The 20,949-nt window shown below is 42.2% G+C and overlaps 1 pseudogene; it reads right to left on the bottom strand.

Moving 5' to 3' along the window:
* Nucleotides 1-16,652: 16,652 nt before the first annotated feature.
* LOC139275423 (U2 spliceosomal RNA) lies at nt 16,653-16,891 on the bottom strand (annotated as a pseudogene).
* Between the last annotated feature and the right edge of the window lie 4,058 nt (nt 16,892-20,949).

Here is a 20,949-nt window from a genome sequence, read left to right as displayed (position 1 = left end):
TGAGGCCCACTGCCAGGAATGCCTTGGATATCACAAACCATTATAACTCCACACAGCAGAGCCCCGAGAAATAGAGATAAGAGGAACCTACGTCACATAATGAGGGCATGAATCAGCCCGAGCTGACAAGAACCGAATATGTAACTCTAATAATGAGGCTACCCAATGCCAGCATCCAAGGACAGTAAGATAAGAGAGGCCCAGGCCATGTTACAAGGCACATGAGTCATCCCTAGCAACACACCCCTTAGCAACACATCTCTTGGCAACACATGAGCCACTTTACGTTTAGAGACTAACGCTATTGGTCTAATGTAACTGTAGTAAACTGTTGTATGTAACTGTAGTAAACTGTTGTAAAACATATAAAGATCCATGAAACCCTTTGTTCAGTGGAGAGAAGCCGGGATACAGTCCTGAGACTTCCTCCCCGCTGAGCATTAATAAAGGCCGCATTGGCATTGGAACCGACTCTGAGTGTTGAGTGATTCTTCTGAGAAAACATTCACGCTAACAGTTCTTTCTAGAGGGCCTCTCTTGCAGTGTTGAACCCTTGCACAAAGCTGGAGTGCTGCGTGTGAGACCCTGGGTGCCCCTTCCGTGGCCTGTTGAACCATTTGTGTTGGTGCTGAAGCATTTCTACCATTTTATTTTTACATGCAGAAGGCAGTTGAGCTCTAAGGGCTAAAGACTTCCTATATTAAAATTATTTTTTATTTTATTATAGAAGGCAGTTCCCCTTTACGGGATCAACACTGTTTTCTAAAACGACAGGCTAGCTTTAAGAGAATGCTGCCTCACTCCAGGAATGCAACAACCACGCTACATTAGGACTCTTGTCTAGACTAGCACCCGAAGCGCATTACATGGTAGATTTAGCGTGTGCGAATTTAAATCAGCAGGCAGCACCAAAATACCAGTGCTGCCTGCTCTCTTTTTGCGGGCGGCCATTAACCGGCCCACAGTGGCACTGGCCATTGCCAGGTTTAATCAAATTTCTAGGTCAATGCCTACAGGAGAAGAGAGGAGGGAAAATAAACTGTTGAGGGGAAAAGGCAGTATAACAGTCACGCTTTAGAAGAAGGATAATGTATTAATTCTAAACTATTTGTATTGGGTAGTTAGGCGATAAAATCCATTATGAGGTAACGTGTGAGGCAATATAAAGCATCTTCAACCTTTACATCTAAGCAGTAACATAAGATGCTTTTACATATTGTATATTACTTCATGGCAGCGTGTGACACCTATTCAGAGTTTTGCTGATCGACAAAATGAATATCTGTGTAGTTTCTCAGCAACATTATTTGCAGATAGTTTTTACAAATATACATTAATCCTTAGATGCTGTTTGTCAAAAATATGGGCTCAATTTTCTCCAGTGATTTGCACCGTTTTTTTGAGCAGGCTGCTTTTTGGCCTAAACTAAAAAAAAACGGTTTCCACGATCAATTTGCACCAGCTCAGTTCGTTACGATTTTTTTAGGTAAGTCTTTTTTTCAGCCAAAGGGGGCGTAACTCACCACCCATGCCAGTTATTTTATTAAATAAACGTTATTTTATAAATGATATTCCCAGTGCCATTTGCACAAAATCTTACTGATTTATAAATTGACACTTAGCTGGGAATTAAAGCACTGGAGCTTCCAGCTCTGGAAAATTCATGTACAAATATTTTGAATCACTATGCCACTTATGCTAAATACATTTCAGACAACTTGATGCTAGCAAGGACAATGTGACTTCTTCTAGGAAGTGACAACCCAAGTAGAATTTGGTAAAGAATTTGCAAAAGGCATTTGAAAAATTTCCACATGAAAAGCTATAGTTAAATGCAAAGCTTTGGGAATTAGGGTTAAAACTTGAGAATGGATAAGAAATTGGCTGAAGGGTAGAAAGTGACAGGAGTTGTTAGAGGAGTCATATTATAATGTGGGAAAATACTGAGCAATGTGCGGCATGGTTCAGTGTTATGGTTGCTAATGTTTCTAGTTTACATAAATAACTTGGGCCGAAATCTTTACCTGAGCGTCGGGGCGGGTGTTCTGCACTGCGCGTTTAACTCAATTACATCAACTGAAAAAGTAATGCGGGCTTCCTGGGCCATTGAATGGAATGGGTCTGCTGACGTCACCGATGACTCATTTTCAGCTTGGATATTTAAAGCAGCCTTGCACATATCCCAGTTGAAGGTTATTGGAGGAGACATAAAGGTATTTAGTGGAGGTGGATTGCTGACTATCACAGAGATTTGTTTGGGCCATGGAGTCACAGCGACAGAAGGCTGCGCCCAGATTCTTTGATGCCTCCCTGGAAGTCTTGATCCAGGCAGTCAGAGCACTTAGGGAGGTTCTGTTCCCTGGTGATGGGCGCAAAAGAGGAGCAAAAGACACCAAGAGAGCAATGCTGGAGATCGCAAAGGAAGTCCGCAACATGGGTGTTGTAAGGCTCTCCTGGATCCAGAGTGGGAAAAGATTTGATGACCTCATGAGGTCAGGAATGGTGAGTGCAATGCCACATTCACCTACATCCTGATGTGCATGTCTCCCCAACCCTATCACTCTGCCTTCCCAAGCTTATTCTTGCACACCAATCCTCACATCAACCTACCTTGTAAGGTGCACCCATCCCTTACTCTCTATGCAGCTACTCACATCCCAATCTGACCTTCCACCACTGACACTCATCTTCATCCTAATGCAATCATAGGAAGTAACGCCACAGAAGGAGGTAATTTGGCAATGTCACACCACTCTCTCATAGTCATCCCCTAGAGATGTAGCCCATCCATTCCATACACTCATTCCATCACTCTTACTCAAAGTTTTCTTCTTTCCCGCCTTGCAGGAAAAGAGAGCCCAGAACAACAGGGAGAGACAACAAATCAGAGATGGCTCTTCAATGTTCACCAATTGACTCCATGGGCAGAGTTTTTCAAGGGGTGTCATTGGGTGAGTTTGGTGGCAGATTGAGCAGGAATTTCTTTTTTTACAGTGGGTCGGGAACCCGTTGTCAACCCGCCACCATGCTACTTTCCCAGATGTCGGGTGTGTCAGCGCTGAACAGACCCAACACCCAGCAGCTGGGTAGGCAATTTAGGTCATTATGACCTTGTTAACAGCCCATTAATCAGTATTTTGAGCTCACCATACCATTTTATCAGGTTGCCCTGATAAAATGGGGTCTACGCTGCTCGGGGATCATGTCAGGTAAGGACGTCGGGAGTTGTATGACTATGAATTCATTTCTTTACCTGACAGCTGCAAATAGGCTACAAAAGCTCCCATCTCACAGCTGTTCACTTTCCAAGATCAAAAGCTGTTGCTTATTGCATTTGGAAGGCAAATTGAGCTTTATGCAGGTTGCAAATGTTTAGAGCAAACTCTCTATCCAGTGTCACCTATTTGAAATATCCAGAAAGCTGCAAGTCTTTACACAAGTCTCCAACCAGTCCGACCTCATTACCTCCCCTACCATTGACAAATCGCTTCTGTCATCTCAAGTTTATCTACCATGTATTATATTAGCATCGATCCCCTTGAAAGTATTCACCTTGGTCCCCAGAATCCCACCATAAGCATATGGAGGGTGTCATGGGAGAGCCTGGGTGTAGCCATGGACTTCTGTATAGTGCTTGTCAGTGTTTCCAGCACCTCAGCATCGGGATAAATGGTTCATTCTCTGGTTGGCAATCAGTAACTAGTGGCGTGCCGCAGGGATCAGTGCTGGGACCCCAACTATTTACAATATATATTAACGACTTGGAAGAAGGGACCGAGTGTAACGTGACAAGTTTGCTGACGATACAAAGATGGGAGGAAAAGCAATGTGTGAGGAGGACACAAAAAATCTGCAAAAGGACATAGACAGGCTAAGTGAGTGGGCAAAAATTTGGTAGATGGAGTATAATGTTGGAAAGTGTGAGGTCATGCATTTTGGCAGTAAAAGTCAAAGAGCAAGTTATTATTGAAATGGAGAAAGATTGCAAAGTGTTCCAGTACAGCGGGACCTGGGGGTACTTGTGCATGTAACACAAAAGGTTAGTATGCAGGTACAGCAACTGATCAGGAAGGCCAATGGAATCTTGACCTTTGTTGCAAAGGGGATGGAGTATAAAAGCAAGGAAGTCTTGCTACAGTTGTACAGAGTATTGGTGAGGCCACACCTGGAATACTGCATGTAGTTTTGGTTTCCATATTTATGAAAGGATATACTTGCTTTGGAGGCAGTTCCGAGAAGGTTCACAAGGTTGATTCCGGAGATAAGGGGGTTGACTTATGAGGAAAGGTTGAGTAGGTTGGGCCTCTATTGATTGGAATTCAGAAGAATGTGAGGTGATCTTATCAAAACATATAAGATTATGAGGAGGCTTAACAAGGTGGATGCAGAGAGGATGTTTCCATTGATAGTGGAGACTAGAACTAGAGAGCATAATCTTAGAATAAGGGGCCGCCCATTTAAAACAGAGATGAGGAGAAATTTCTTCTCTCAGAGGGTTGTGAATCTGTGGAATTCACTGCCTCAGAGAACTGTGGAAGCTGGAACATTGAATACATTTAAGACAGAAATAGACAGTTTCTTAAACGATAAGGGAATAAGGGGTTATGGAGAGCAGACAGGAAAGTGGACCTGAGTCCATGATCGGATCAGCCATGATCGTATTAAATGGTGGGGCTGGCTCGAGGGGCCGTATGGCATAGTCCTGCTCCTATTTCTTATGTTTCTTATGTCAATGCTGAAGAACACTGACAACATAACTGCCAAAATGCATGTGGGAATAGTGCTGTTAACAAAACTGTCTGATGACGTGTACAATAGCCACTGAGCTCCCATCTTGCCTACAAAGGCGAGCGTCCTGAGGTCCTTGAATCCTGTGCGTAACAGTTAATGTTGCAACCTCTCTTTAGAAAGACAATTAAGGTCTACTTTAATGAGGTTGCCCGGTTCTCCAGAGCGGGTCCATGGCGCACCTCAGGATGCCGCCAAATTAAAAGCGGAAGTCAGTGGGATGACGATGGGTCCCCAATGAGATGTCAATTTCAGCACGATTAACCGTCGACCCGCCCCCAGACCGGCACGCTATCCAATTTGAAAATTCCGGTCTTGGATTCAGAAGCTTTTTTGATTCATTCACAGGATGTGGGCATCGCTGGCAAGGCCAGCATTTATTGCCTAACCCTAAATGCCCTTGAGAAGGTGATGGTGAGCCACCTTCTTGAACCGTCTGGTGAAGTTACTTCCACAGAGCTGTTAAGTAGAGTTCCAGGATTTTGACCCAGCGACAATGAAGGAATGGCGATATATTTCTAAGTCAGGGTGGTGTATGACTTGAAGGGGAACTTGGAGGTGGTGGTGTTCACATGCGCCTGTCCTTCTAGGTGATAGATGTCACGAGTTTGGGAGGCACCGTCAAAGAAGGCTTGGCGAGCTGCTGCAGTGCATCTTGTAGATGATACACACTGCAGCCACGTTGCGCCGGTGATGGAGGAAGTAAATGGTTAAGGTGATGGATGAGGTGCTGATCAAACAGACTGTTTTGTCCTGGTTGGTGTCACGCTTCTTGAGTGTTGTTGGAACTGCACCCTAAGCAAGTGGAGAGTATTCCATCTCGCTACTGACTGTAGCCTTGTAGGTGGCGGAAAAGCTTTTGTGATTCAAAAGGTGAGTCAATCTCCATAGAATACCCAGCCCCTGACCTTCTCTTGTAGCCACAGCATTTATCTGGCTGGTCCATTTAAGTTTCTGTTAAATGGTGACCATCAGGATGTTGATGGTAGCAGATTTGATGTCTTGGGGATGAGATCATTGGCCTCCAACAACCACAACCATCTTCTTTTGTGCTAGGTATGAACCAGTGAAGAGTTTCCCCCCTGATTTCCATTGACTTCAATTTAATAGGGCTCCTTGGTGCCACACTCAGTTGAATGCTGCCTTGATGTCAAGTGCAGTCACAGTCAACTCACCTCAGGTGCTCAGCTCTTTGGTTCATCTTTAGGCCAATGCTATAATGAGGTCTGGAGATGAGTAGTGTAAGACTACAGCATTTTCTTTCGATTGATTTCATCTAATTTTTCTGCTAATAACTGCTTGACCACTTTTAATGCCAAAATGCCATAATACTGTGTGAAGTCTGGGAACTGTTTGGAAGATACTGTGGGAAATTCAAAGGAATGCCCAGAAGAAAAGAGAAGGCCTCACAGCTCTGGGAACTGTAGAAAAAACCAGACTGTCCAGGAGAAATGTTTCATTAAAGAACATTTCTTTTGTTTTAAAATGTACAATTACGTACACATATTTGGTTTACATCCAGAAAAACGGGATAATGGTTTTGACATGGGGAGTCTGGGGCTGCAGTCTCAGAGAAGTGATAACCTGATCAGTTACTGAAGGGAATTAGGGCGTTATTTTCCGATCACTGACCACAGCTGGAATTAGCTCTGTTTGAGCATCTTTGCTTTCTATGAATCATTAAGAAGATAGGCAATTGCAACCGTTATAAGGATTTAATGGGATAGGTTGGTGCGAGCTGATAATTAAGAGATTATTGTGCATTTAATGCTATCTGTAATGCTTGTATTTCTTTTTATTCTAAGGAAAAGATTGAACTCCAGGATTGGGATGGCATCCAGTTGGTACGAGTTGATAATTAAAAGATTATTATGCATTTGATGCTTCTGGGAGCGCAATGCTCTGAAATGCTTTGCTTCGGCGATATCGAAAGGGTTAAAAGTTGGAAGATTGAAGTTTGGATTAAAACAGGATGATTGGATCAAAACAGGCTATTAGACGATATGGAGCCAGTTAGCCATTGAAATGAGTAGCTGGTCATTTATCTGTATGTTAAGTATTTGTTACTATGTGAGGAAACAATTCATGACATTGTCTGTATGCTAAGTGTTTGAGTGTACCTTTCTTACTATGCGAATAATAATTTAATGGAATCATCTGTATATTAAGTATTTGAGTGTACCTTTGTTACTATGATCTGCTTTGTGTATAGTAGTTCAGAAAGCAGTTAGTCGTGATTTCAGGACAATGCCATTTTGATTATACATCGTCTGCATGTTAATTGTCTAAAAGTACTATGCAAAGAAACAAAAGTTCAAAGGCTTTTTTGGTATAAAGATGAGAGTTTGACACACACACATTAGACATTAGACACTGGACATTTGGAAGGTGTGTTCCTCACAAGTAGCCATTGGAAATCGGAGCAAGCAGAAAGTTGGCTTGTGAAGTGTTTGTGTCTCAGTAGCTTTCATACTTGGTTTGGATAGTATGAATGTCTGAATGAAAGACCTGATCCTGCCATTTACTATAACTGAGTGTGTGTGTAATTCGTTTAAAGCAACAAAGCGAAAAGAGCAAGAAAGCTATACAACAATGCTATTGTGGATTGCTTATATTTCTTTTGATTATTCTAAGTAAAAGATTGAACTGCTGCATTAGAGTGGTTGAAGAAACATTGTGTGTCTGCATCGTTTTATCTCACAAGTTTGAACTCTTAAAGTGTAGAGATAAGTTTTGACTCTGTCCTAATTAAGACAAGTTTTACATTGGTCAAGTCGTAAATAAGTCTTGACCCTGAATGACTTTTACATTAGTTAAGTCATAAATAAGTCTTGACCCTGTCTTAATTAAGGAAATAAGTCTTACAATAGTCCTGGCGGAACCCAAACTGAGCATCGGCGAGCACATTATTAGTGAGTAAATCCCACTTGATAGCACTTTGCTGATGATTGCAAGTAAGCTGATGGGGCAGTAATTGGTCAATTGGATTTGTCCTGCTTTTTGTGGACACCACATACCTGGACAATTTTCCACATTGTCTGGTAGATGCCAGTGTTGTAGCTGTATTGGAAGAACTTGGCTAGATTGTCCCTAATTCTACAGCACATGTCTTCAAAACTGGAACCGGGATGTTGTCAAGGCCCATAGCCTTTGTTGTATCCAGTGCGGACTGTCGTTTTTTGATACCACGTGGAGTGAATCGAGTTGGCTGAAGACTGGCATCTGGCATCAAAACTTCTGGCAAAAGATTGTTGCGAATGCTTCAACCTTGACTTTTGCACTCACATGCTGGGCTTCACCATCATTGCGGATGGAGATGTTCATGGACAATCCTTCTCCCGTTAGTTGTTTAATTGTCCACCACCATTCATGATCGGATGTTGCCGACCTGCACTGCACTGATCTGGTCTGTTGGTTGTGGGATAGCTTGGCTCTGTCTATAGCATGCTGTTTCCACTGTTTAGCATGCATGTAGTCCTGTAGTCTAGCTTCACCAGGTTGGCTCTTCATTTTCAGCCACGCTTGGTGCTGCTCTTCTACACTCCTCATTGAACCGGTGTTGGTCATCTCGTTTAATGGTAATGGTAGAGTGAGGGATATGTCATGTATGGTTTGTGGTGGAATACAATTCTGCTGCTAATGATGGCCCAAATTGTCTCGTGGATGCCCTGTTTTGAGCTGCTAGATCTGTTCTGAATCTATCCCATTTCGCACGGTGATAGTGCCACACAACACAATGGAGGGTGTCCTCAGTATGAAGACTGGACTTTGTCTCCACAAGGGCTGTGCAGTGGTCACACCTACCAATACTGTCAAGGAAAGATGTATCTGAGACAGGTAGATTGGTGAAAATGCGATTTTTCCCTTGCGTTGGCTCTCTCACCATCTGCCTAAAGCCCTGTCTGGCAGCTATGTCCTTCAGGAATCGGCCAGCTTGGTCAGTAGTGGTACTACCAAGCTTCTCTTGGTGATGGACATTGAAGTCCCCCAGAGTACATTCTGTTCCTTTGTTACCCTCAGTGCTTCTTCCAAGTAGTGTTGAACATAAAGGAGTATTGATTCATTAGCTGAAGGAGGGTCGTGGGTGGTAATCAGCAGGACGTTTCCTTGCCCATGCTTGACCTGAAGCCATGAGACTTCATGGGGTCCGGAGTTAATGTTGAAGACTCCCAGGACTATTCCCTCCCAACTGTATACCACTGTGCTGCTCCCTCCACTGGGTCTGTCCTGCTGGTGGAAGGAGGAACCTGGGACATTGGCTGATAGGTATAATTCTGTGAGTATGACTATGTCAGGCTGTTGCTTGACTAGGCTCAGGGACAACTCTCCCAAATTTGGCACAAGTCCCCAGATGTTTAGTCTTCTTCTTAGGCATTCCCCCGGAGTCGAGGATGACTAATATGAGTTCTCAGGTGACTGATAAGACCAATGCAGGATGTTTAGTGAGGAGAGCTTTGCAGTGTCAACTGGGCTGGGTGTGCCTTTGTCTTTTTCAAATCTGATGCCTAGGTCAATGTCAAGTGTTCCGTATTGTTTTGTTCTTATTGTAATTTTTGGAATCGGTTTGATACAACTGAGTGGCTTGCTAGGCCATTTCAGAGGGCAGTTAAGAGTTAACCATATTGCTGTGGGTCTGGAATTATATCGGCCAGATCGGGTAAGCACGGCAGGTTTCCTTCCCTAAAGGGCATTAGTGAACCAGATGGGTTTTTATGACAATCCAATAGTTTCATGGTCACCATTACTGATGCTAGTATTTTGTTCCAGATTTATTTAATTAAATAAATTCACAAATTGTCATGATGGGATTTTGCACTCAATTCTCCAGTTTATTGGTTTGGGCCTCTGGATTACTAGTCCAGTAACATAACTAGTAGAAAATACAAATTGTCAATTTTGCAAACAATCCTAAACTTGGAAGGGGAAGTGGAATTAAAGGAGGCAGACTAGAAATTATAGAATGAATTAAACAAAATATGTAAGTGGGCTGAACGACGGCAAATTAAATTTAATGCAAAGAAATGTAAAGTACTGTGTGATATATTCACAAAGCACAGCACACACAGCTTCCTAACATGGCAGGCAGCTCTCTCGGAAGCCTCCGTAAAACTGCCTGGTTCTTTTTATTATTAACCCTGCACTTGCAGTACACAATACGTCCACATCCACAGTGTGGAGCTACAAACATTACAAGCTTACAGACATGACACTTCTCCCTCCTTAATGAAGAAGCCATCACAACAAACATCATACATAACTTTCATGTTTATACATAACACAGGATATAAACTTATTTTTTTCCATATTTACAAATTTAACTTTACCACTTGTTTTCTGTTTCGAAGAGGATACCTTTGCTCTCGAACAGAAACTTCCAAACATGGTGTCGAATCTAAACTCATTCGAGGCTCACCTTGAGGAACGTTTTCCTCCACGGAATTTCCTTGATTTTCATTTGAACTCACTCGAACTTCAGGCTCTTTGTTTTCCTGACTCGGATTCAGACTTTCATTCTGATTCTCTCCTGGATTTGTTTCCAGTACATTGGATTTAGGATTTATTACTGGTGTATCAAAACTATCTGATGAGTCAGAAATAATTGAATCATTCCTATCTTCAACTCCTTCCATGACTGTAGGTAAAATATGATCAATATAAACACACCTAACCTGTCCATTATCAAACATCTTTACCAAATATGTGCGAGGACCACATATCTTCGCCACTCTTCCTCGTAACCACTTTAGCCATTTATGGTGATGGTTCTTCACTCTCACCTTCTGGTTTAATTTCACACTTCTCTCTTTTACTCTACCTTTATGATTCTCTTTCTGTCTTAATTGTGTCTCTTCTATGGACTGTGCCAAATTTGGTTTTAACAACGAGAATCTGGTCCGTGGCTGTCATTTGAGAAACAACCCTACTGGTGTTCTACCAGTAGTTGTATGAGGAGTATTTCGATATGTAATCAAAAAATTAGCCAATTTGTGATCCAATGACAACTGTCGTTGCCTTGGATTTGGATCTAACATTTGTTTTATGAGGGCACGTTTTACAATTTGTACAGAGTGCTCTGCTGCATCATTTGAAGCAGGATGGTATGGTGGAACCTTGGTATGTTTCACACCATTTTTGCTCGTGAATTGTGCAAATTCTTCTGAATGAAATTGTGGTCCATTATCCGAAACAATTTCTTCAGGGAGACCAAATGAAGAAAATAATTTTTGCAAAATGTCCAATGTTTTACTTGTTGTTATTTTCCTCATTGGAAACACCTCAACCCACTTCGAATGGCTATCAATCGCAATGAACAATTGTTGTCCTTCTAACTAATATGTAGCCTTTGCCACACCCTGGGAGGCCATTTCCATGGCTGTAATGGTACTGATGGTGGTTGCTTGCTTACCGATTGACATGTCATACACTGACTCACAATGTACTGTATATGTTTATCAAGACCGGGCCACCATAAATAACTGCGTGCAAAACTCTTGATCAAGCACATTCCCAGGTGCTGGTCATGGAGGTCTCCTAATAATTTGGACCTGAAGTTATTTGATATAACCACTCTTGCACCCCACAAGATACAATCTTTATCGACTGGTAATTAATTCCTAAGAATGAAGAATGGATGAATATCTTTGTCTGTTACCTGGTTTGGCCATCCATTTGCAATATACTCATACACCTTTGACATCACTGGGTCATGTTTGGTTGCTCTACCAATCTCTTCAGCTGTGCCTGGCAGTTCATCAATGTATGAAAAATAAAACACTTCTTCCCTATCGGGTGTAACTTGTGATGGGGAAGGCAATCTAGACATTGCATCAGTATTACTGTGATCAGCTGATCATCTGTATTCAATATCATATGTATATGCTGACAAAATCAAAGCCCATCTCTGCATTTGGGCTGCAGCTAATGTTGGAATTGGGGACTTTGGATGGAGGATTGCTGTTAGTGGCTCATGGTCCATAACGATGGTAAACTTACGACCATACAAGTATTTGTGAAACTTCTTGACCCCAAAAATGAATACCAAAGCTTCCCTTTCAATTTGCAGATAATTACTCTCACTGGCACTGAGAGTGCGTGAAGCAAAAGCAATTAGTCTCTCCTCCCCACTACTTAATACATGAGAGATTACTGCCCCAACTCCATACAGAGAGGCATCACATGCTAGCTTAATCTCCTTAGATATGTCATAATGAATTAACATGGTGCTCTCTACCAATTTGCTTTTACACTCCTTGAATGCTGTATCGCATTCTTTTGACCACTTCCAATGGACCTATTTTTTCAAAAGTTCATTCAGTGGATGTAATACTGTAGCCAAATTTGGTAGGAACTTCCCATAAGAGTTCAAAAGACCCAAGAATGAACGAAGTTCAGTGATATTCCTGGGAGTGGGTGCATTTCTAATTGCATCCAATTTTTCCATGGTTGAATGTAAACCATCTTTGTCTACTCTGTACCCTAAGTACTCCACTGAGTTTTTAATAACTCACACTTACGAGCAGACACTTGTACTCTGTGCTTCTCTAACCGTTTGAGGACTTCATTCAATATGTTATTATGGATTTGCCTATTTGGTGCTGAAATTAGTATGTCATCCAAATAACATACTACCCCTTCAATACCTTGCAAAATCTGGTTCATCACTCTTTGGAATATGGCAGGGGCGGAAGACACTCCAAACGGTAGTCTATTAAATTGATATAGGCCTAGATGAGTATTTATAGTCAAACATGACTTGGACTCCTCATCTAGTTCAAGCTGTAAGTAGGCATTCGTAAGAACCAGTTTTGAGAAGATCTGACCACCTGTCAGTGTTGTGAACAAATCTTCTATATTCGGCTATGTATTGGGGACATTACCCTCTAGAACCTGGTTTACGGTTACTTTATAATCACCACACAATCTTACCTTACCATCGGACTTAGGTACAACAACAATATGTGTAGCCCAATTACATCGATCCATCTTACAAATAATGTTCTCAGTCTCTAGTCTTTTGAGTTCTTGTTCAACTTTCTCCTTGAGTGCATATGGTATGGAACGTGACTTATAGTAAACCGATCTAGCGTCCTTCTGTACCCTGACACTTGCCTTGAATCCTTGGATCGGACTGCCCGTTTCGCAGAACACCTTCGAATACTTCTTGATAATCTCATCCGTTGATGAAAATCTCGCTTCCACACAGAAAATCTTACTCCAATCCAGCTTCAGTGAGCTCAACCAATTTCTTCCGAGTAAGGCAGGCTTGTCTCCTTTCACTACTATTAGAGGCAAGTTCTGAAATTGATCTTTATATTTCACCGGTACGGTGATACGACCTACCACAGGAATTTTCTCTCCCGAGTAGCCTCGCAGCTCTATCTTGGATTTCTCCAGTTGAAAATCATCCAATTTGTCGCGGTATTGTGACTCCAGTATTACACTCACGGATGCACCCATTTCAATTTCCATCGGTATCTTGAATCCCACAACATTTATGTGGATTTTGATGCTTTTCGAATCGCTGTCCGTTAACCTCGTGCTCCTGATGATGTGTAACTCTAATCTCTTCTTGTCCTGTTGTTGTTCTTCCATGCTATGTAGTCTCTTGGGATTTCTACTCATAGCTTTGAACGCTGGACTCATAGCTTTGAAAGCTGATTTACCCTTCAGTCGGCATGCCTTCGCAAGATGCCCAGTCTTCCTGCAGAAGAAACACTCTGCCTTCACGTATGGATAACTTTGAGCAATGTGTTGCCCCAGGCACCTATAGCACGACTTCAACGCTCTTGTAGAATTTCCAATTTCTGAGATTTTCGGCCATGCCTGTCTTTTACTTTGAATCTGCAGGTGATTTACTTCAGTTGACTGATGACCGTAATCATTATTTAATTCTCGGGAATATTGTTCGGCCATGCCCATTGATCTTGCTGTCTGACAAGCAATCTCAAATGTCAAGTCATCCATCATCAATAACTTCCTTCTGATCGCATCATTTTTCACCCCACAAACAAAACGATCCCGTAATGCTCGGTTTTGAAAGTTTCCAAAATTACAGTTCATCGATAGCTTTTTTAATGCTACAATGTAATCAATGATACAATCATCAGCCTTTTGATTCCGATTCCCGAAACGATAGCTTTCAGCAATTTCTAATGGTTTGTGGTTATAGTGCTGCTCCAGCTTCGTTAAAGTCTCTTTAAGTGTTGTGTCCTTCAGCTTGTCAGGCACTAGGTGATTTACAAGAGTGTCATATAATGCCGGACCTGCCTCCGATAAGAAGATCACTTTCCTACGTTCCAACACAGCACGGTTCTGGACTGCAATGTCTGGAACTTCAATTATGTTATTTGCAATGAAATACATTTCTAGCCGATCCACATACGCTTTAAAACATTCCCGGTCGGGTCTATATTCCCCCAAATGTCCCAATACATCTGCCATTTTAATTTCTAGCTGTTCACACCGTGTGCTGTATTTTACCTCGGATTTTGTAGCTTTTTCCAAAGACAGAAACTTCCAAAGTCTCTCTGTCGGCTGGCTGAATCCTTCACCAACAAAAACTAAGCTTTAAATCATCAGAAAAATCCCATCCCAATCGCCAAATGTGATATATTCACAGAACACAGCACACACAGCTTCCTAACATGGCAGGCAGCTCTCTCGGAAGTCTCCGTAAAACTGCCTGGTTCTGTTTATTATTAACCCTGCACTTGCAGTACACAATACGTCCACATCCACAGTTTGGTGCTACAAACATTACAAGTTTATAGACATTACATACTGGATAAAGGAAAGAAATATGGGTGACATACGTGCTTCCTGAACAGTGCTAATAGCTAATGATGAAGCTGAAAGAGACTCAGGTGTCTTAGCATATGCGATGTTCAACATGTCCAACCAATGCAGAGCAACAATCAACAAGGTCATTAGAATGTTAAACTACGTATCAAAAACAATAGACTACAAATCAGAGGAAGTATGATCAAACTGTATCGCACTCTGGTTAGACTCCACCTTGAGCACTGCAGCCAGTTATGGTTGCAGAGAAACAAGACAGATCTTCAAGTGCTGGAAATAGTGCAAAGAAAGGACATTGGGTTCATCCCCTAGTGTTATGCTGGATGGTTCTTTAGAAGTAACTCAATCACAGCTTGTCACAATTTCAGTCGTCATGCATGAAAGAATGTATGCTAATTTAATCATCAGCTAGCAAACACTGATTGACTACATCCAACAAGGTGCCACCAATTTGTTTGCAGGCATTGTCACCCCTGCCTGGCATGGCTGTGGGAAAATGTCTTCACAGGATCAGGGTGAGCAAAGCCAGATACGGAGCTGTGCCATCTGCTGTAAGGACATCTGCTGCTAACATGCATCAGAGGGCTGGCACAGCCAGTGATAGAACTGGTCGATTGCGGCCTCAAGCCTGCACATGGGGCTTCCTTTTTTTTCTGTCATTTCTTAATCTTGTGCCCCTTCAGCCATAGCAAAAGCTATTAATGTGTTAAGATGCTTTCTGAGCTTTTCTAGAGGCTTTCAGAATGTTGTCGTCTCACAATGACAGTCCCATTTAACTGTCCCCATTTCTTTAAATTTCACTTGTACACCAATTTGCCTCCTGCCACAAATCTACACCTTACACGTGCCTCAGTCTACACCTTGATCTTTGAAAAACATTCAAATACTCTGCCCCAGGAAATTTGAGTGCTATTAATACATTACATTGGTAATTTTAAATGTTATCACTGGACAAAAAACAGGTAATAATGATTGGGCCACATGTTTTACACCTCGCCCGATTTTCTTTTCCATTGGAGTGTGACGGAATACTCTCCACTTGCCTGGATTGAGTGCAGCTGCAAAAACACTCAAGAAATGCAATACAATCCAGGACAAAGCAGTCCGCTTGATTGGCACCCCATCCACCAATTTAAACATTCACTCCCTCCACCACCAGCGTACTGTGGCTGTAGTGTAGAAACTCCTCGAGGCTTCTTCAGTAGCACCTCCCATACCCACAAGTTCCACCACCTAGATGGACAAGAGCAGCAGGTGCATGAGAACAACACCACTTGCAAATTCTGCTCTAACTCACACACCATCCCAACTTAGACATATATCAATGTTCATCATCGCTCAGTCAAAATCTCGGAAATCCCTACCTAACAGCATTGTGCAAGTATTTTCACCACAAGGACTCCAGCAGTTCAAGAAGGCTCACCACCACATTCTCAAGGTTAACCAGGTAACAAAATGCCAGCCTTGCCAGTGAATTTTAAAAAGTAGAGGATAAAATGCTGAAGTCTTTTTCAAAAGTGATTACAGTAGCTATCAACCTTTGCAAAGGTTGTGTGGGGTAGGGAGAAGAACTGGTAGACAAGATCAAAAGAACAGACAACATAATAAGAATGCATGGAATGAAGTCTGTGGGTAGATAAAAAGCAGCACATCAATGACCTCAGTTTGATGGCTGGTGAAATGGACATTTTGCTGCATGAAAAGGGAATGAAGAGGATTGTCTGTTTTAGTATTCCAGGGTACCCTGCCTAGAGGACAGTGGTACATCATTCCTGGCAGAACCTAGAAACAGGTGCAGGAGAAAACAGCACACTTTAAGGAACCAGTCAAGGGAAGACTAACCAACAGGACCAAAGTAGATGACCATGCCACAAAGTTTAAACTGTCAACCTGTTCAATGTTCACTGTCACCTTCTCATCATCTTATAGCCCTTTCATTGCATCTTTTTTTTTTTTGGAAATTCGTAGCCAATCGTTCCAATTCTTTGTCAAATCACAAACGCCAGAGGTCACCTTGCACACGCCAAGGATCTCTCTGCGCCAATGCTCTTAGCCAAAAGGCCTAGAGCCACTGCACCGTTCCTGGAAGTACTGCAATACCAGGTTCGTGCCATGGAGGTGGATGGGTCAGGTCCCCCACACACCTCCATGGAGGTGGATGGGTCAAGCCACCCCACCCACCTCCTGTTTCCAAAAAAGCAAGCATATACCTTCCTGATCCAGGGAGAACCACCCGGAGGTCATGGTGGCTACTCCCCTGTCAGGTCAGTTACGCATGATCTTAGCCAAAAGGCCGAGATTTCATTGCATCTTATGCATAAGCATATCTCAGCAGGACACACAGCCTTGCCTATTCAAGCCTTACAAGGTTGGACACAGGCAAGACATTAGCGATCCTGCCAACGTTTACGTGGTCAGGGGGAGGCCCTTCATTTCCCTACTATTAGTGGGTGCTGGTGCCATCGGGAGCACATTTAGGTTTGTGCCACTCCTGTTCGGCCAGAAAGTCTGACTGAAGTGTCCAGGCTGAGGGGGTTCCCCCATACTCCCCCTACTACTGGATACAGAGTTTAGTTGCCATCAGTGGGCATCATATAAAGGGGTCCTTTTGAATGGATCCTTAAAAGTTCAGTATCTAATCTTTAGGGTTCAGGCCACATCCCAGCTTGGACTTCCATGTGGGTCGGCTAGTATGCTTGGCCTGAGCAGATGTAGCCATGCCAAACATGCGTGGTTCCGAATGAAGGCCCAGCACTTGGGAGCTCTGATGTTTGAAGGCAGCATTGCCCACGCATGTTGCTTGCTGTCTTCATCTCCTCCACTCTGCCCTACCCTGACCACATTTATAGTGATGGCCTTGTAAGGACCAGGCTCTGTTTCCACAACGGCATCACAGAAACTTTGACATCTGGCGTATCCAGAACCCAACCTTGTTTTCACTTGTACTGTTGGACATCTGTCAAATTTACAGCGACTTACTGCCAAAATGGCTGCAGATTTTTCAGGCCACTGTATTTATGGTATTGTAAAGTAATTAACTTAATGAGTGAAATGTGGCTGTCTTTTAAAAAAATACATGATTAAAAATGACATTTTTTTAACAACACTGCACAGTATAGATATTGCAAACAATGTCAATGCCTGTTTTAATTCCAACTGTCTCAAACTGGAGACCGTCAACAAATTGCACAGTCTCTCTTCATACCAGTAATCAGTGTAGCAGCTCTGACATCTTTTGGTTACTTTATAAGACATGATGCAACCTCAGAGCTGTCCCATATTCTTCTGAAGCTTTTCTAATTACTTGCTAGATTACCTGCCGTTTCTAGTTTCACTGGGAAGGACACATTTTGAAGGATGGGCACAGGGGCCGATAGAATGCCTGTATTCCCAGTGGCTAGCATTTATTTATTTTTTAATGATTATGTAGCTGATACATATAATGGCGGATGTAGAATCTGCACTGATATAATCACATTCATTGAAATTACAATATGGGGTTAGTTTTCCAAATATGTGCTGCCAGTATTTCTCTATCTATGCTTCACGAAAATCTGTCCATTGAAATCATTGGACATGAAATCATAGAAAGTGTGCCTGTGATTTTTAGATATGTGTTGGCAAAGGGCAAGCTTCCTTGTCACCAGTGCATACCCGGAAAATGATCCCATAATGTGCAACTCAGCTGAAAATCACATGGGCTGTAAGAAGCTGACTCTTCTGGCATCAAATGTCTCTTGCTCTCATCCGTATTGCAAATAAAATATTCTGGTAGAATCCCAGCTCATTATTTCCACTCCTTAACAGCATGTAACATGTGTTACTGCATACCGTAAGTAATAAACAGCAAACACTTCAAAGTGAATTCGATGTGCTCTTTACTCTACATGTTGAGTCTATGCTGCAGCTGCCAATCATAAAGCAACTTCGGGGGCAGTGGGACCAGTTATGAACCTTCTCAAAATTCCATATCAGTAGAAGGTTTCAATCCAATATCGACACAACACTCACTACATCAGTTGCATTCGGTTGAACAATAAAAACACGATGGTTAAAATAAAATGATTGATCTCTGCTGTTGGTATTTTGCTTTTTCATTGTCTTCCATATTCTACTGCAACAAATTTGTATCACTTTAGAGACATTAAACACATGGTTGTACTTTAAAGAAAATGAGCTTTTGTGGTAATCAGAAATGCTGCATTACAAATGTCATTGTCTTTTATTGACATTATATTTCCATATTAAAAGGTGTAATCTTTGAAAAGGTATTTTGTAGGATGACTGCCGTTGATTGTAGAGTTATAGTTATCTTTAGCAAAAGCAATTATGCTTTTCATGTTGGTAGTAGATTAATAAAACATTCTGAATCATTTAATCTGATTTGGAACTGTTTAATTTGTGATAATGTGCTATGAAATGTAATGCAGATAGATTAGAACTGAACAATGAACTGCCACATAGCAGCTTTAGGAACCAAATTATTACTCAGCACAAAGCCAAATACAAAACTTCATGGAAAAAGTAGGGCTGCAAACGCCCAATAGGAAGCCACATCCACCGGGAGCACATATTTGCAAATCACGGGTAAATTCCCAATAGACATTCCGAGACGCGCTGCCAAAAACATGCATTTGGAGAGTAGGGTTAAACATGAAAAAAAATCGCAAAACTAATTATTGAGTTAATGATGACCTTAAAAACTTTGGTGTGGATTTTTATGTCAGCTGCTCTCCATAAATTGGCATCATCATCATAGGCAGTCCTTCGGAATCGAGGAAGACTTGCTTCCACTCCTGAAGTGAGTTCTTTGGTGGCTGAACAGTCCAATATGAGAGCCACAGACTCTGTCACAGGTGGGACAGACATTCATTGGGGGAAGGAATGAGTGGGACTGGTTTGCCGCACGCTCTTTCCGCTGTCTGCGCTTGATTTGTGCATGCTCTCGGCGTTGAGACTCAAGGTGCTCAGCATCCTCTCGGATGCACTTCTTCCACTTAGGGCGGTCTTGGGCCAGGGATTCCCAGGTGTCAGTGGGGATGTCGCACTTTATCAGGGATGCTTTGAGGGTGTCCTTGTAGCATTTCCGCTGCCCACCTTTGGCTCATTTGAAGGAGCTCCGAGTAGAGCACTTGCTTTGGGAGTCTCAACAAAAATATATTCCAGTGAAAAAGAAGGGCGGTAAGAGAAGGGATAACCAGCCGTGGATAACCAAGGAAATAAAGGAGAGTATCAAATTAAAAACCAGTGCGTATAAGGTGGCCAAGGTTAGTGGGAAACTAGAAGATTGGGAAAATGTTAAACGATAGCAAAGAATGAGTAAGAAAGCAATAAAGAAAGGAAAGATAGATTACGAAAGTAAACTTGCGCAAAACATAAAAACAGATAGTAAAAGCTTTTACCGATATATAAAACGGAAAAGAGTGGCTAAAGTAAATGTTGGTCCCTTAGAAGATGAGAAGGGGGATTTAATAATGGGAAATGTGGAAATGGCTGAGACCTTAAACAATTATTTTGCTTCGGTCTTCACAGTGGAAGACACAAAAACCATGCCAAAAATTGCTGGTCATGGGAATGTGGGAAGGGAGGACCTTGAGACAATCACTATCACTAGGGGGGTAGTGCTGGATAGGCTAATGGATCTCAAGGTAGACAAGTCCCCTGGTCCTGATGAAATGCATCCCAGGGTATTAAAAGAGATAGCGGAAGTTATAGCAGATGCATTTGTTATAATCTACCAAAATTCTCTGGACTCTGGGGAGGTGCCATCGGATTGCAAAGCAGCTAATGTAATGCCTCTGTTTAAAAAAGGGGGCAGACAAAAGGCAGGTAACTATAGGCCGGTTAGTTTAACATCTGCAGTGGAGAAAATGCTTGAAGTTATCATTAAGGAAGAAATAGCGGGACATCTAGATAGGAATAGTGCAATCAAGCAGACGCAACCTGGATTCATGAAAGGGAAATCATGTTTAACTAATTTACTGGAATTCTTTGAGGATATAACGAGCATGGTGGATAGAGGTGGACCGATGGATGTGGTGTATTTAGATTTCCAAAAGGCATTCGATAAGGTGCCATACAAAAGGTTACTGCAGAAGATAAAGATACGCGGAGTCAGAGGAAATGTATTAGCATAGATCGAGAATTGGCTGGCTAACAGAAAGCAGAGATTTGGGATAAATGGGTCCTTTTCGGGTTGGAAATCGGTGGTGTGGAAATGTATTTTTATCTAAGCTGATACCAAACGGTATTTGTGTGCCTTTTGATTAAAATGGAGTCCTGGCCCTTCCAGAACTTTCTGCATTTTAGCAGCCAGCTTATTTTAAACAGCTAAACCTGCTGTTAGATGGCTGATGGTTATCA

The sequence above is a fragment of the Pristiophorus japonicus genome, chromosome 10 (assembly GCF_044704955.1).
Source record: "Pristiophorus japonicus isolate sPriJap1 chromosome 10, sPriJap1.hap1, whole genome shotgun sequence".
Lineage (NCBI taxonomy): Eukaryota > Metazoa > Chordata > Chondrichthyes > Pristiophoridae > Pristiophorus > Pristiophorus japonicus.
This window is presented reverse-complemented; position numbering and strand designations above follow the sequence as displayed.